The sequence below is a fragment of the Phasianus colchicus genome, chromosome 12 (genome assembly GCF_987193195.1).
Source record: "Phasianus colchicus chromosome 12, bPhaCol1.hap1.1, whole genome shotgun sequence".
In the NCBI taxonomy this organism is placed as follows: Eukaryota; Metazoa; Chordata; class Aves; order Galliformes; family Phasianidae; genus Phasianus; species Phasianus colchicus.
This window is the reverse complement of record NC_143447.1, coordinates 12,423,195-12,439,703: the sequence shown is the minus strand read 5'-3', so window position 1 is coordinate 12,439,703 and position 16,509 is coordinate 12,423,195. Positions and strand designations below refer to the sequence as shown.

Below are 16,509 nucleotides of genomic sequence, written 5' to 3'. Positions count from 1 at the left end.
AACTCAGAAGGAAAAAAAAAGTCAAGAGCACCAATCCGTCATCCTGGAATATGAAGATGTAAGGGATCAAACCAGACATTTCATCTCAGAGGAGTCATGCTAAAATTGTGTGATTTCTCTTGTAGGTATCAAAACTATGTTTAGTCTACGTGTAATTTCCGAAACACTGTACATGTCACAAAGAATTATACTGCCTATAGAATGACTTATCATCATTTCTTTATCTTCTCTTCTTGACTCTAGACATTATATAAGTTTGCTAGCTCTACTGACACTACTGCAGATGGTTGAACTATTTCTATTTATCTTGCAGAGTAGGAGTTAGCTTTTTGGGACATTAATATTCGCCGCTGTCAGCTCTTCTTTTTGGGAAGAAGCCTATTTCTGGGGAAGTCTGGGAAACTTGGTTCCCTCACTCTAAGAATAGCACAACAGGAAACAGAGCATTATATCATGTCCAGGCACTCACATTTGTAGTGAAATTAGGACTCGGGGTTTTATGAAATCACCTAATAGTATTTGAAAATGGATTAGTTTTGAAATCATTTTTTATTTAGCAGAATGCTCTGAGGCTTAAGAGAAATTTTTCTCAGTGCTGTCATCATGGCAGGATCCAGTTAAAACATGGTCAAATATTAGTGAGCTTAAAAAACACACAGCTTGGTTATATTACACAGGCTTATTTCTAAAACATTTTGTTCTATAGATAACATTGTCAAAGCTGATAATAGCCACAATTCCCATAAATAAGTAATGAGGATTATTTAATGTTAAATAAAAGATGAGCAATGTTTTCCAGGCATTTAACTGGGGGTGGGGGAAGGGATCCTGAAGTAATCCCAGATTTACAGATAAAATCTGCAGATTTCTGCTGAACAAATCTGTGATATGATAGAAGCTGCAGCTCACCTTTCCTGCTTCCTTCCAGATGGAACATTTTCAGAAGACCTTATTGCATTCCAGGGAAGGTGCATGAATCCGCTTACAGTAGAGACACTGCAAAGACAGCATAGAGAATTATTCAATCAGCTCACCAAAAAACGTCTCTAAAACACCACAAGACAAACTTAACTGTATGACAAACCGACTTCTCTGTCATTGCATAAGTTCATACTTCTCGTAATTAAACTCTGATGAGGAAGTTGCAGTAACTAGTTCAAATATTGACCTTAGTGAGCGCGAGCATGGATGAGTACACACAAGATGAGTGTACAAAGGACCAGCCCTCCTTCTTCTCACCTGAGTGTGTGCAAAATGCTCTCATTTCACCGCTGAATTGCTCTGGATTTCTTAGCTCTGTGCTAATCCCAGCTTGAAATTTAGGACACAACAGTCTCTGAACTGAGGCCAAGTGTGTTTCTAGTGATTAGCAGATAAATTGGGAAAATACTCAGCCTATTGGAAAGAGTATACTCAAAAATATGATGAGATGAAATCATTTGCTTAACATGGACTAAAACAGCAAAATGGCACAAAGCTTTGTGCCCTGAAGCACATTACCAGGCAGCTCATACAGTCTATCAGAGAGCAAAGAGTAACTCAGTCTTAGCAACAGCACTCATGTTATGACTACCAAAATAGATGGCCACTGTAGACACTTACCCCAAAGCAAGTTTTTGCATTACTAAACAGACATGTACAATGGAAAGAGGTTTAATTTGTCTTCATTCTCAACTGTGACAAAACACATCAGTCTCATTTACTTCACAGCTGAACCAAGTCTGTTCCTCTGAACAATATAGAATGGCCACAAAAGACTGCTGTAGGAAAAAGAATTAAGTGAACAACTTCATAAGAGTGATTTTTTTTCCTCTTAAACTATGTGCCACATAGTTTATGTGGCACAGCAGTACAATATGTTCAGGTTGAACAGGGAAAAATTAAAGATTTTTCAATAAACTTTCTGCACGTTACTACATTAAGCTGATGTCAAGTTCATTCAGAATTCAAGCTTACTATATTCTGTACCAAAATAAAAACTAAAGAGGCGCTGCTCTCATTCAAAAAATACAAATCCATATCTCGTTTATGTATTTATTAAGTAGGAAATTCAGGAGTCACAGCGGGTCTGAGAATCCCATGTCTTTGGAGTTAAAGTGCTTTAAAAGTTCCCATTTTTAATTCATATGAGTATGATAAAGATGAGACAAAGAGGGAAATAATGTGATGTTATTTGACTAACTAAACCATCCAACTGACACCAGTATCCCCCCAAAATATGTGAACAACAAAACTCACTAAAACTGAAATTATTTATTAAAAAAAAAGTCGAAACTTGGTATAGATTCTACAGTGAACTGTGACCCTGCTGTTGCTCTCATTGCTTTCTATGCATAAGAGCAGTAATGAACACTGACCTTTATGTAATTGGTTAAAGTCACATCAATAGGACAATACCCAAGGGGAATAACGGGGGTGGGGAGGAAAGGGGAGAGCGAGCCTGGATTTTTCAAAGGGTGAAAAACTGCTGAAACTTGTGGGCTGTTAAAGGAAAGGAAAAGCAAAGCAAGTAACCTCACACCAGCTTATTTATTGCTGCTTAGCTTTGTATTCTTATTATTACTATTTTATGAACATGAACATGCTTTATAGTTCAGGATGACTGTCAGTGTCTCTGCTCAAAAGAGGAAAAAATCTAGGACTGCAGAGCTATAAAACCCAAGGTCTGCAACCATGTTCTGTCCTCTGCCTCGTTAATGAGTGCCACGAATGCATGGCTAAAATGGCATTTGCAGGTCGTGCCTTTTTTCAGACTGTAGGACTCCCAAAATACAGGAGCCAATGCTACACAGGCCTGCTTGAGCCTTGATAACCAGCCAGCAGTTGCAATGGAATGATCGGGAGATTAATTTCATCTGCTGCCTGGGCAAAACATCCTGCTTTAAAGTCAAATAGCACATTTTGCCCTCAGACTGGTAAGAGTAGCCTGTTTGTGGTACCAGAACGATGACTGCACAAGGCACGAGCAATCACCTTAGGCAAACCACTTCAGTGGTGTAGCACGAACAAACAGATCAGCATTTGCCAGGCAAACAAGGATGCATGTTGTCACCAACACAACACTTTTATACAATAACACATCTAGAGGTACTCAACCAGTGATGAGACTTTAAAGGAATGTGGTGAAAACTTAACACGGCCTGGAGAATTTATTGAGGAGTCATTGCAGATGAGGAGGGAATTTACTGAAGGGATCATCCAAATGAGGCTGGAAGACTCTAAACAATGTAATTGGCCTTGTTAGCATCTAGGGGACAAACTATCCCTCAGATGGAAACTAAACTCAGAAGAGGGGAAAGTTATCTGATGAACTCACCACAATAAACCACAAGTCATCTCAAAAGCAAAGCTGTTTGCAGGCCAGCAATAGACACAGATTTTGAATCCTCGGATATAAATATCCAAGATCTTCTAAAAAGCCTTTCTAGATCTCAGTAAGCACATCCAAAATCATAGATTTTCCAGCTATTACTTCAGTTTCTGTGAAGTGAGTTTTTTTTTTTTTTTTTTTTTTTAATAATTTCTCACAGAATTCTTTGCCCTGTCTCAGGTAATTCACAGCAGATGACCCTGTAAAGCTGCTCAGGAGCAAGGCACAGACATATTTCCCCATAGCTTTCTTGTGTTTTTACAGGTCTTCCTTTTTGGTTTGAACGTACACAGGTGCATTTAATTGGCAACTACTTATTGCACATCTTACAAATTCTGTAGTAGAGCTCTGCTTTTATTATGCAGACATTTATCCTGTATCACAAATGAAGCTGTAGCTCTGCAGTAACAGAGCACGGTCATGTGAATTCCTACTAATAGTTACTTAGAAATGCAAAGCATCTAAAATTAAATAGCTGTCCGTATTACCAAAACCACACTACTCTCCATAATTAATTTTTTTTTTTTCTTTTTCCTTTTATTTCTTCAGTAAAGGATCAAAAGGGCTTCCATTACACAAACAGGAATCAAGAAAGAGAGTAAGATCAAATATATTGGTTTTTCCAACAATTTATAGGCTCAAAGACTAGCAAGTCTGTGGAAAAGTCTATACTCAGAATATGTGGGCACCATTATGTCATTTCCTCCTGCTTTCTCATGAATCCCGTGATCATTTAATGTAGCACTTGCAGGAAATCCATTAAGAAGAGCACTGAATGCAGCAACTACAGCAGTGCTGTGACTTCAAATGAAAGCAGAGACCATCCAAAGATTATTCCCAAGAACAGTATTAAAAATACTCACCTCAACAAATTCCAAGAGCTTTGGGTGGGTGGGTCTAACAGGCACCTGTGTACATTTCTGGAAAACCAAAGCTGACAATCAGATTACAGGAAGAAGAATCCTATAAATGAGACCACGCTTGTGGAAAAATACTAGAATTGGTACATAACCATTATCTGAAGAACCATGCGATTCCTGGAAAGACAACACAAATGTTGCAATCAATACACAACAATAAAGTAGCAGTGACTCTGAGCCACCTATTTGGAGAGCCCAAAACATACATTTTTCCTTTGTCCCCATTATGCTGTAGAGCATATCGTGAGGTCTAAAAATAAAGATGTACTTTCATTGGTCCTTAATAAGTCACCTCTGTGTCTTACCTCAATATATCCCCTACACCAGTCTGGGACATACAGAAGCTGGTTGCACCAGCTTGGCATGCACTGCAGAAACTCCTGTGTCTACTAGAATTGAGGGGGGCCAATATTTGCTGCACTCTAGCAAGTAGGGAAGTGGCAGAGTCACCATCCCTGGAGGTGTTCAAGAAATATGGCACTGAGGGAGGTGGTCAGCGGGCAATATTGGTGGTGGGTGAACAGTGGACTAGATGATCTTAGAGGAGTTTTTCAACCTTAATGATTCTGTGGATTAGTAACAGTGATCTCACAATCCTGCTGCCCAAGAGTGTGATTACTCACAAAATACCAAGTTGTGAATACTGACTGAAAATACCATCAACAAGTAAGATATAACTAGAAGGAAAACAATGGAGAATAACAAGAAAAAAACTTCAAAAATTTATTAGCTTGTAAAAACAAGTCTGAATGTGATGAAAGATAATGCAGAAGCTTTTGGAGAAAAGCCTACATGGGAAGGCATCAAAATTCTACTTTTTAAACCATCTTTCCCATGAGATTTTGAAAAACACTAATTTTCCTTAGCATATACTTTGGATAATAGGAACCACAATGTACAGACCTGTCCCATGCTACTTATTTTCAGAGGAAGGTGCAAACTTTGTAGATGGCAATTACAGAACAAAGTGTATGGTATCAAAACATCTACGTAAGAGATGAAATAGTGCTTGTAATATTTCCACGTCCCCTCGCAAATGTACTCTAAAATCTCATTAGCTCCCCTGATAATCTCTGCCAGTGGTGGCTGCACAACGCATTCACGCTCCTTTCCATGAACCTTAATTCTGCTGCCGTTTACACCAAGTGTCAGTGAGCATCAAGATGTCCCAGCATTCTGCCTTCAACTCTCGCTAGAGTTTATCATAATGGGTATAAATCTCAAATTAAAAGAAAAAAAAACAAAACTTTGTTTCTCTTATATGAGATGACTTCCATCTGATGGATGGAGAGGGCTCCAGTCAGCAGAACTGGCCATCTGTTTTCCCTTTGTCTCTCTGTGTGCTACGCCCAACTTGGGTTTTCTCCTAAAAACAAGAGACTCAAGGTGGCAATAGAGAGCTGAAAAAGACGTATTCCAGGAAAGTACTATAAATAACCCTTTTGTTGCTTGATGTGTTGATAAACCTCTTTCTAGAGTGGCCTCTGGTGTTAATCTGCCCATCAGTCTCTCAGCAATTCCCATCTAAAATTATCAACAAATAGTTTTGTCAGTAGAGACTGTTTATTTGAAGTTTCACGACTCCCAGTTTGCCGAATATTAACTGCTTTAAACATAAGCACACAGCCACAGTCTAGAAAAAACAGTGCTGTGAAAGCTTACTTCAAAATACAGTTATGACTTAATTTAACATTATAAAATTTAGCAACATTTAACACACTTTGGATACATTAAGTGCCTTAAGGGCAAACATTTTATTTAATTGAAATGGTATTAAAAATATATATGATTCTAAGATTATGTTAGAAAACAAACATATACGATTTTCCTTAAATAAGTAAAGGAGTTCTATTCCAGACTGCTAACTGGGTGCAGAGTTGCTGCTGTGTGCTGCTTGACAGCTGCTGGTTCCCATCCCAGAGGTGACAGCCTATTAATAATGAACAAACTTTATTCCTAAGTAGCTATCTAATATATATATAACGTACGTATGTCTAGATGTGCGTACAGAAATTGACTTTTGTTTAGTAGCATTGGAAAGCCTCCCCCAAATTTGGTAATTTTAGAATTATTGCTTACCAGTTTATCCCAAGGTATATATGTCCAAAAAAAGGGTAATATTTTCTACAAGATTATCCTTAATTAGTATTTGTCCCTTGAAAATCTTGTAATACTGTGCTTCCTCCAGCCCAAGTGGCTGTTGGCCAAGGAACTCACTGCGTTAAGGGCTGGGCCAGAGCTGATAAGGGTTTATCTTTACTTCAGTGGACTCAGATCAAGCCTATGGTTCCTGCCAGGGGAGGAAAATGTTTTTTATAAGTAGGGAAGACAAATTTCTGCCTAAGCTCCTGTTGCTGATCAGAGCAAGTGCTGAAGGCTTTAAAGCTCTAAAGCTGATTACAAATTAAAATATCTCTGTCCCCAGATGCTTGTCTAACTTCAAACAATTGGCTGCTGAGCTGCAGCCGCAGGGACAGGTGTGCTGAGAGCTGACACCTACTTCAAGATCAGAAGAGGGCACTCGGGTTTAAGATACACTCAGAATAAGCCAAGACAAAGAGGAAAAAAAAAAAAAACAACCTGAAGCACGTTAAGAAATAGTCTTTTGTTATTCTGACAGTAGAGATGACACAAAGACCTAGAAGACAATATAATGAGTTAAATTTCCTGACATTCATTTATGTTGTCACCAACAATCAGCCTTGAGATTCATTCTCACCCCACGTAGAAGTCAGTCCTACATAAGGCCATAGGTGGAATACTATCAGCTGCAACTGGCTCAGAGGCAGCAGCTCAGCACTGTCTGTAACACCCCTCCACTCATTATGTTCATTCTATATCACTGAATATGAAACACAGAATAATAGAATCATAGCATCATTTGAGTTAGAAGGGACCATTAATGGCCATCTAGTCCAGCTCCCTACAATGAATGGGGTGCTCAGAGCCCTGTTCAGTCTGGTCTTGCATACAAATACACCTCCTGAAAGTCCACATTCATCCAAACCAGCCCCATAGGTGCACGTAACTTTATATTTTCATGACTCTGGGGAAACACAAGGCCAGAAAACCCTCTGAGAAGAGGAAGCTCTCAGAGAGAAGCTCAAGAAGACATTTACACCTTAGAGTTCAAAATGGAAGAGTCAGGAGAGCACCGATGTTAGGAAACACTGTTTGCAAAAGTAGGGAAATAGATGTATGCATAGCAATCTTCCTTTCAGATATAACAGCCATCCTACAGCGTAGGATCACTGTATCACACCTTGGCATTGGCCATAGCATATATAAAAAAATTGGAATGTGTACTTGGTAGGAAAGATGCATCCTAAGAACTTTTTCTAGCAGAAATTTTAAAGAGAAGTTTATTTTTGAACACTAAAACACATGGAGAATTTTTTATTAAATCTATTTCAATCTGTACAAGACTGAATATAGATTGAAATAGGATTTCTTAGTGTTAGCTTGCAATAGGTGAATTAAACATATGTTGAAAAGATATAGTGAGCAAAAAAATCATGCACTAAGTTACATATTACTTAGTATCTATTCCTTTGTAAGCTAGAAGTGGGGAAAAAAAAAAGGCTAATGCTTTGCAAGGAGATGTTCCAAACCACCTGAGAGGAAACCAAATTGCACTACTGTAACAACGAATTTTAAGTACAAGTGTCCATTGGTCTTTGTTTTTCAAAACACTGCCTGTCAAAATATGAGATCCCTAGGATGAGTTTATTTTGACTTAAAAAAAAAAAAAGTATTATGTTCTATTAAAAAATTTTATAAAAAGCTTTATTTCTTATGCTACGTGCAAGATAGGAACAGAAAGGGACCGGCATACTTCTGTGCAAATTAGAGAATAGCCTTAGCAAAGGAATTAAGTAGGTAGAACAAATTAAAACCAAGGATCAAAATATTTGGGTTTCAGCAATCTCTTGATGCAATCTATACTTATGAAAGAGACTCTACCAACCTATACAGTATACAACTGACCCTATAAGAGCTTATTAATATGCTGTTTTCCAATGTAATAGAGTCTTGTGTGCCTTTTGGAACAGAAATAAAATCCTCTAGGATTACTTGATTCTGCTGTACCCTCTCCCTTGGACTGGGATTTTTAAATCTTATTCGGCATCTTTTAGACCTTCCTTCTGAAGGAATTGCTACCAAGACAGATAACTCCTCTGGTCCTGTGAAAAGATGCTCATATTAATCTTCTAAAACCTTAGAGAAGCATACATCATTGCCACAAATGTCAAAACACAAGGAGTCCGTATCATCTTGAGAGGAAAGAAACAAAAATTCTAAGTTACAGTTTTACTGTGAGTTACTGTGAGGCAATGCTTCTGTACGTACTGTACAAATGGGGTTTGCCAAGACACCTAAACAACCTATGTTATTCAGCAGATGAACATGTGTGTGTAAATGCAGTGCCAAGTACAAATCCACAGCCTGTGCAGAATTCCAAAAGTATAAATTTGATTTACAGGGGGCATCTTGTCAGAATTTATTTTAGCTCTCATCTTCACATTTTCTCCGTACAGCTGACCCATGTCTCTACTGGGATTTTCTTGACCAGTGCCAGAGAATATTTATTCTCTGCAAATGTTTTTTTCCTATTCTTTTTCCTTTTGTTTTTTGCCTTTTTTTTTTTTTTGGTTTTGTTTTTGCTTTTTAAACTCAAGCAGTTGACTGAATAAGCTAGAAATGCAGATTTACACACAAACACAATATTATCTTTCATAGGGCCCACCACATGCTTACACAGCAGGCACGACACTTTACCCAAGGGCCAAAATAAGAACCTGTAGCTTGCCAGACTCTTCTTGGAGCCAGCCAGTCATCACATCTCCAAATTAGTGAAGTCACAAGTATGGTATCACTGAAATGGATTCTGTTACTGGACAGCTATTCTTTTCATGCATATTCCCAGCTCTGACAACAAAAGAGAGTCTGATTTCATAGATTAAACATATGATCTGCTGCAAAGAACTAAGAAGATAGTAACACCCACAAAAATTTACTACAGTTATGAGTCAGGATTGTGATACCACTGTCATGGAATGTCTGAATATTTACCACAGACTGTACAGGGGGCATATGCTATCAGAAATATCCAGAAGTTTTCCATTAGCCAAGACAGAGTAAGAAAATACTCTTGACCATAAACAACAACATCACACTGAGGCGCAGATATTAAAATACTGAGACGTGGTTCTCTTCTCCTCTGGTGCGTGGCAGAAGGATTCTTGATTGTACCCCATGAGAGTGGGGAGCTGAATTTGAGCATAAGCAGTTAATTTATGGCTAACGATAGCAGCAAAACTGCACGCTTACCATGAGAGTTAAAAATTTCAAGGGCAAATGTTCACAGAGGTGAGCACCAATACAGCCTTAATGACGCTTGAAAGGAAAGGGACATAAATGAGTATTAATATTGTTGTTGTTTTTTTTTTTTTAAAGGAGAAGGCCAAAATTATATTAATGTATATGCAGAATATGAAATACAGCAAGTGGAAGAATAATTAGGATAAAAAGAGCAGCAGTTTAGCATGATTGATTTGCTATTTGAAAGTTAATGATGAAAGACGCTGCCTTGGAAAGGAAAATCAGGTCTGCTTAAAGGCAGACACTCCTCACTTTATTCACAAAAAACATAAAATAATGAGAAAAAGTTGAAAGCTAGGGATGTGTTCTGGTGAAATATAACATACCCTAGATGTTAAATAAAAACCTAAGTGTAGCAAAAAGTGATTTCAAACTGAGACTTTTAGAGGGAGGAGATATATATCATAAGACAACTGCCCCTTTTTCTCTTGGAAAGAAGATAATGACTTAACAGCTCTTAAATAAGACCTTTGGTATTTTCAAGTACCCAATATAGCATCAGGAAGGGTTACAGGAGCAATATTGCCAGCTTCTCTAATCTCATCCATTTCTATCTGATCAAGCCAGTAACAGGCTGGACACAGAGTGAACAGCTCTATAAGAACTAAAGTGCTGCATGAAGTTTAGTTTTCTGGTGTCGTGATAAAATGGTGAAAACAGCACAGAGAAACCAAGGAATACCTTGAGACTGTTAGTAAATGAAAAGAATTCTAAAGGACAAGATAAAATTGTGCAGGAGTTGCTCAGTTCATTTAGACCTTGAGCTGCTACGTCCCTTAGCAGGAGCACACTTTGCACTGATTTCCATAGGATAACTAAAGATGCAAGTATTGTTATTCCCCATCAAATCCTTACTGTTCTTGTTAAGGCGAGGGAGATACAAGGACATGTCATGCTCCTTTTCTGATTATCCTCCTCTCGGGGCACAGTGGGGATTTGCATTGAGGGCTTAGGTTAGTTCCAGCTTGTGCACAGCTCTCCTTGATAAGCATACAAGTGAAGAGAGCATCCCAAGACTGTGCCTATTTCATTATAGAATTCTGAAGTGAGAAGTAAGACAGTAAGACAGCCCCCACTCCTCAATACCAAGCAAAGCCCTGGAGAATTTTGCATTCAAAAATTAAAATATAGACAATTTCTAACAGATCAGTGCCTGTCATTCCATGTTTTGTCTAGCAACACATCACTTCTCCATCACATTTAGCAGCACTGTCGTTACCACTCTGAAAAAGATCACAGAAGGATTAGACAGGTGCCCGTTATTGTGGCCCTACACATAATGCCTTGACAGTGCTTATTTACATGATTAGAATGGTGGACTAATTTGCATGCAAGGTATTAAGATATTCTGCAATTTATAATCTTACATTTCCTGGAATTTTTAATTAGCACTTTCAGGAAAGGAAAGAACGATTCATTTCAGTGCCTTCTTTTTTTTATTTTTTTTTTTTAAGTGACGATCTAAGGCTGAGTCTGGAACAGAGCTTGTCTGGAAGGAGGGCAGTCAGCAGGACTGAGGGCCATGGTTACTGGGCATGGTGGTGATGGGTTCATGGTCAGAATAGATGATCTTGGTAGTCTTTTCCAACAGTAATGATTTCATGACTCCATACAGCTTAAAAAACCCCATAGTTTACGCTGCTAAATATCTGCTTTTCCATCCCATAAATTCTTGCAGCAATCTCCATGGCTCTGAATGCACCACAGGAGGAAAGGAGTAACACTGTGGGCTAAATTAATGTCACATGAATAATAAGAATTTACTCATTAACTAAATGCTAACATTACCCTGCAGCTCCGTGAGATACTGGTAACACCTGTGTGAGTTAAGCATCAAAACAGAGATAAAGTCACCATATGCCTACTCCCTAGAAGGGTCACCTTTAAAAAATACATGTAATTGCTGTTTCTTTACTGTGATATATTTCACTGATTCTGGTAAATAACACAAAAATACTCCAGCAATATGGATCTCCTGCAGTTTAAACCACTGCTCCACCCACCCTCATGCTATGTGCATGGCACTTTATGTTTGAAATGTAATACTGCAAAAATGCGAGTGAACTTGACCTCACCCTCAGCTCTGGACTTGCAAAATGATCCCTGCTTGAAACTTCCTCACATTTCCTTTCATGTGCCAGATCAAGTCTGAGACCAATCAGATAAAGCAGCATGGCTTGAAGGCTTGACTCACAGCTGTCCAGACAGTTAACCTTTGCTATGGAGGGAAAAGAAAAGAAAAGAAAAGAAAAGAAAAGAAAAGAAAAGAAAAGAAAAGAAAAGAAAAGAAAGAAAAGAAAGAAAAGAAAAGAAAGAAAAGAAAAGAAAAGAAAAGAAAAGAAAAGAAAAGAAAAGAAAAGAAAAGAAAAGAAAAGAAAAGAAAAGAAAAGAAAAGAAAAGAAAAGAAAAGAAAAGAAAAGAAAAGAAAAGAAAAGAAAAGAAAAGAAAAGAAAAGAAAAGAAAAGAAAAGAAAAGAAAAGAAAAGAAAAGAAAAGAAAAGAAAAGAAAAGAAAAGAAAAGAAAAGAAAAGAAAAGAAAAGAAAAGAAAAGAAAAGAAAAGAAAAGAAAAGAAAAGAAAAGAAAAGAAAAGAAAACAATCAGTTTTCTTTGCAGACTTAAAATGTCCGTATCGCATGATGTGACATTAATTTCCCAACAGTGTACACTTTGAAGCTGACAAGTGTTAATTCATGATTAAAAATTCCAAATTAATCTAAGTGCCTTCACTAAGATGGGTCTCTTGGTAGCATTAGTGACCACAGGAAAACAACTGGGACTCCATCTGTCCACGTAAGTAGGAGGAAGGTGCTGCAAGAGACCTAATTATAGGGGAGATCAGTCAGCTTTTGCAGCAGTTGGGGGATCAGATAGAGAATTGACTCCAAAACACCTGAATTAAAGTGAAGTTTGCTTACAATTTAGCATTAGGATAAAGGATAATATAGTGTACTTAAAACACCAACAACCCAAGGGGATGAGGAAAAAAAAATATCATGGGAAATCACGGAATCAAGCTTAAGGTTGGAAAAGACCTCTAAGATCATCAAGTCCAATCATCCACCTACCACCATTATTGCCCACTGAACCCCAAGTACCACATCTACATGTTTCCTAAACTATCTGAGGAAAAATACTTGTTTTACCCATTAAACATATATCCACAAAACAGGTACCAAGAATACATAAGTTGCAGTAGATACATAAAAAGTACAACAGGGAAACAATGCAAGAGAACTGCAAGAGAAATTGTGACTTCTGAAGAAACCTGACATTAGGGAATAGTGACAGCCTCTTACAGATGCTGTGCTTTTGATAAGTATTCTGCAGCTATTGCATATCCTCTGAATATGCGTTAACAGCTAAACAAATCCACTGTGCCTTGTTAGGACATAACATCGAGTCTTTTTTGTTTTTCTGGTAAGTCATTAATTCCAGAACCTTTTTAAAGTAATAAGTTCACCTTAAGTAAAATACAGCTAACTGTAGAGTTTGTTAAATTGCAATAAGAGTACATTATAAACATTAAATATAAAGAAAACACACCTAGTAGAACACTACGGATGATTTAAATCAAGAACTAAAGGCTATGAAATAAATAGTAACATTCAAATAGTTTACAGGAATTAATAGTTACTGGAAACATTCAAAACAGTTTTTTAGTCTAGATTAAATCCTTATTCAGGACATATTAGACTAAAAAAAATACCCTCTGGTGTCCATGTGCTGGCTTGCTGTCATGATGGAAGAAGATCAGGAGAAATGTGGGAGATGAACACTACCATTTTATTCTCAAAAACTTGTGTGAATAATTTTGCTACATGGAGTTTTGCTGAGTTCACCAGAAGTGTTTTTCTAAGGAGTTTCTTGCGGGCATCATTCACAGAATTCAAGCCTTTAAAGGCTGTTAGCTTTTCTCCCTGGTAATAAACTTATTTACATACTGCCAGATCCAGTCATTAAGAGGAAATAAAGATTGCACTGGACAATAAATACATTTCTCAAAATTCTTTACCATGAGAGAGCTGAGGTACTGGCACAGGCTGCCCAGAGAGGCTGTGGTTGCTCCATCCCTGGAGGTGTTCAAGGCCAGGTTGGATGGAGCCCTGGGCAGCCCGGTCTGATATTAAATGTGGAGGTTGGCAGCCCTACATGTAGCAGGGGATTGGAGATTCATGATCCTTGAGCTCCCTTCCAACCCAGGCCATTCTATAATTCTATGATATGATTCTCATAATTACATTCAATTAAATTTCATGTGGTCAGAGATGTCAGTGAGTTGGCTAAGCAATCAAGAAGCTTGGAAATAGTTGTGATCTGCAAAGCACTTTTCATTTTATTCTATTTTTAAAATATTTTAGATACATCATTCCAAAAGTAGAAAAACATCTCTGATGCAGCAAGAATCTACTTTTATCCCCAGTGCAAAGCAGTTCTCCATCCTTACCCACACCAAGAGGAATAACACCCAGAACAATGCTACAGAGCAGACCCCTCTCTCATTTCGGCTTACAGATGCTACGCTAATTATAATGAAAACAGGAGCTAAATATTATAGCAGTTGGCCCTTACATTTGTGGGAGAAAAACAACAACTTTTTTCGCTACCATAATTATCTCAATTCTCTCTAAAAGTTCATGATGGACTCAGGGTTATCTGAGGGATTACTCTGATAGAGGTATCTGTATTTGCACATCCATCTGCAGTAACTTCTCATGCCTTTCAGTATCTTTTTCTCTGCTGAAAGTGCTACTTGCCTCCCTTAAGTGCAATGGACATTAAGGTACATTATAACAATGTCAAAATTGCTCACAAGAAGAAATTAGTAAATTCTTACAAATGTGACACTGAAATGATGGCACTATAACCACTGAAAGACTTAAGCGAACATGATTACTGTAATTTATATCTTGTGCAATTACAGCAATTTGAAACTATTCATTAATACACACATAAAATTTGTTACCACGTTGACTTTTTAAACAAAATGATACACTTCAACTTAACGAAATTCAACCCAACTACATTACTCATTTCTTGTCACTTTTGTTGCACAACTACAACTCAACTGCAGAACACAGCACTGCTGTGAACTAACAGTCTTTAAATCAACCGAGATTAGAAGATGATGATGATTATCTTTAAATAAGAAAGTAACCAAGAAACTTGTGAGTCTTAAGAAGGCAACAAAAAAACATTTGAAAAAAGGATGAAATATATATCAGGAAAGAATGAGATTAAGCAGAGTTTTTCAGATAGCAAAGTGAAATGCTCAGCAGAAACCTCTTCCTTATTCTCTCAAGTCTCCCTGAGACACAAGTGCTCTCCATCTCTCTCTTACCTACATTCAAGAAAGCAGAGAGAAACTGCTGATGATCAGCTCTTCAGTCCACTTACTTTTAATCTCCTAGCTGAAGTTTAGCACTTAATGCTGGACAAGCTTTTCTCCTGGACTCTGATGATGATTCCTCTCTTTGGAAAAGGAGGTGTAAATGGTGAAAAGCACTCAGCTTAGATGAGGGGGTAAGGAAGGAAAATAACAAACCATAGAAGCATGTTAGATAAAAAGGTCACAAGCAAAGCAAAGTAAATTTGGTAGCTGAGAAAAGAGAAGAGGGTGGAGGTGGCAGAATGCAGTTCCAAAACCAAATTACCAGTGATTAGCAATGCCTGTTTGATTGCACACAATCAAATGCTATTGATCCTCCCCAACTTCTAGCAGACCCTAAGGCAGAGGAGAATCAAGTTGCAAGAACAGTCAGGCCCCAGAGTCAGGCATGTATTCGTACCTCCCTTCCCTGTGCAGGATTGAATTTCATCCTTTTCTCATTAATCACCATTTTAATGGTTTACATTTACAGTAGCAGGCCAGAGCTAACAGCACTTCTGCTTGTATCTGAAACTGGCAGCATTTCAAAATGCTGTCCATGATTTCACTGAACAGGGCAAGGATGAACTTAGTTTGTATTTACTGCTTGTACCAAAGAGATACTGTCCTAACACTAACATACATCTTAAAAAAACAACAACAACAACCCAAAACCAACAACAAAAACAACACCAAAACACAACACAGTTGTGGGGGGTTCATTACACAGTGTAGGTTTTTATAGTTGGTTTTATAGATTTTTTAAGTTGGTTTCAAGCAACACAGGTTGTACATTGTTACACTGCTCCCTGCTAAGAACTGAGCAACAGTGCTGAGCTTTGTTATGGGTTGTCTGGATTACAAGTAATGAACATCTGTATTTTTAACTTTAAAGCTGAACTAGAAATAGTATTTGACTCCTGATACAGTATTTAAATAAACCTACATGGCTGCTAAAGCCGGTTCCAGAAAATGCAAAAGTTAGTTCGTTTTATAATTTGTAACAGATTGCCTCTTGCTTTAAAGAGTAAAAAAAAAAAAAAAAAAAAAAAAAGTATTTTAATAAATGTATTTATTTTTTTTTTAAAGCCTCCTCCTATCAGAAATCTATTTTTTATGCCTTTCTTCATACAGATCCCATAAAAACCATGCATGATTTAAGTGGGCTCATATGATAGCTTTTGGAAGCTTTCAAGAATTTCCAAAAGTCCTTTTGACAGATTGTTGAAGAAGGAAGTTACCCTTTTCAGAAAAAAGAGTGGATAAAATACTTATTCATGAACTACTAGGCAACGCCTAACACTTCCTGACCTTCCTGCAAAAAAGACCATGTTATTTAGCTGTGCTTCCAGCTGCCCAACTTCCCATAACACATCCTAGAATTTCTCGGTGCCTCTACCTCCATTAATTATGAAGGTAATACCTTTCCTGGAGCAGAGACTTTGATTACTTATAGATGTACACAATAACTA

At 37.6% G+C, this 16,509-nt stretch overlaps 1 protein-coding gene across 1 annotated transcript in view; it reads right to left on the bottom strand.

Moving 5' to 3' along the window:
* The window catches only part of TMC3 (transmembrane channel like 3), a 37,708-nt gene extending 35,987 nt beyond the window's left edge, over window positions 1-1,721 (bottom strand). Inside the window, exons 1-2 of the mRNA XM_090148979.1 lie at window positions 1,603-1,721; window positions 910-996 (exon numbers count right to left, since the gene is read on the bottom strand). The gene's annotated coding sequence lies outside the window, so the exon portion shown is untranslated. The remainder of the gene's footprint in view (window positions 1-909; window positions 997-1,602) is intronic.
* Window positions 1,722-16,509: the final 14,788 nt, after the last annotated feature.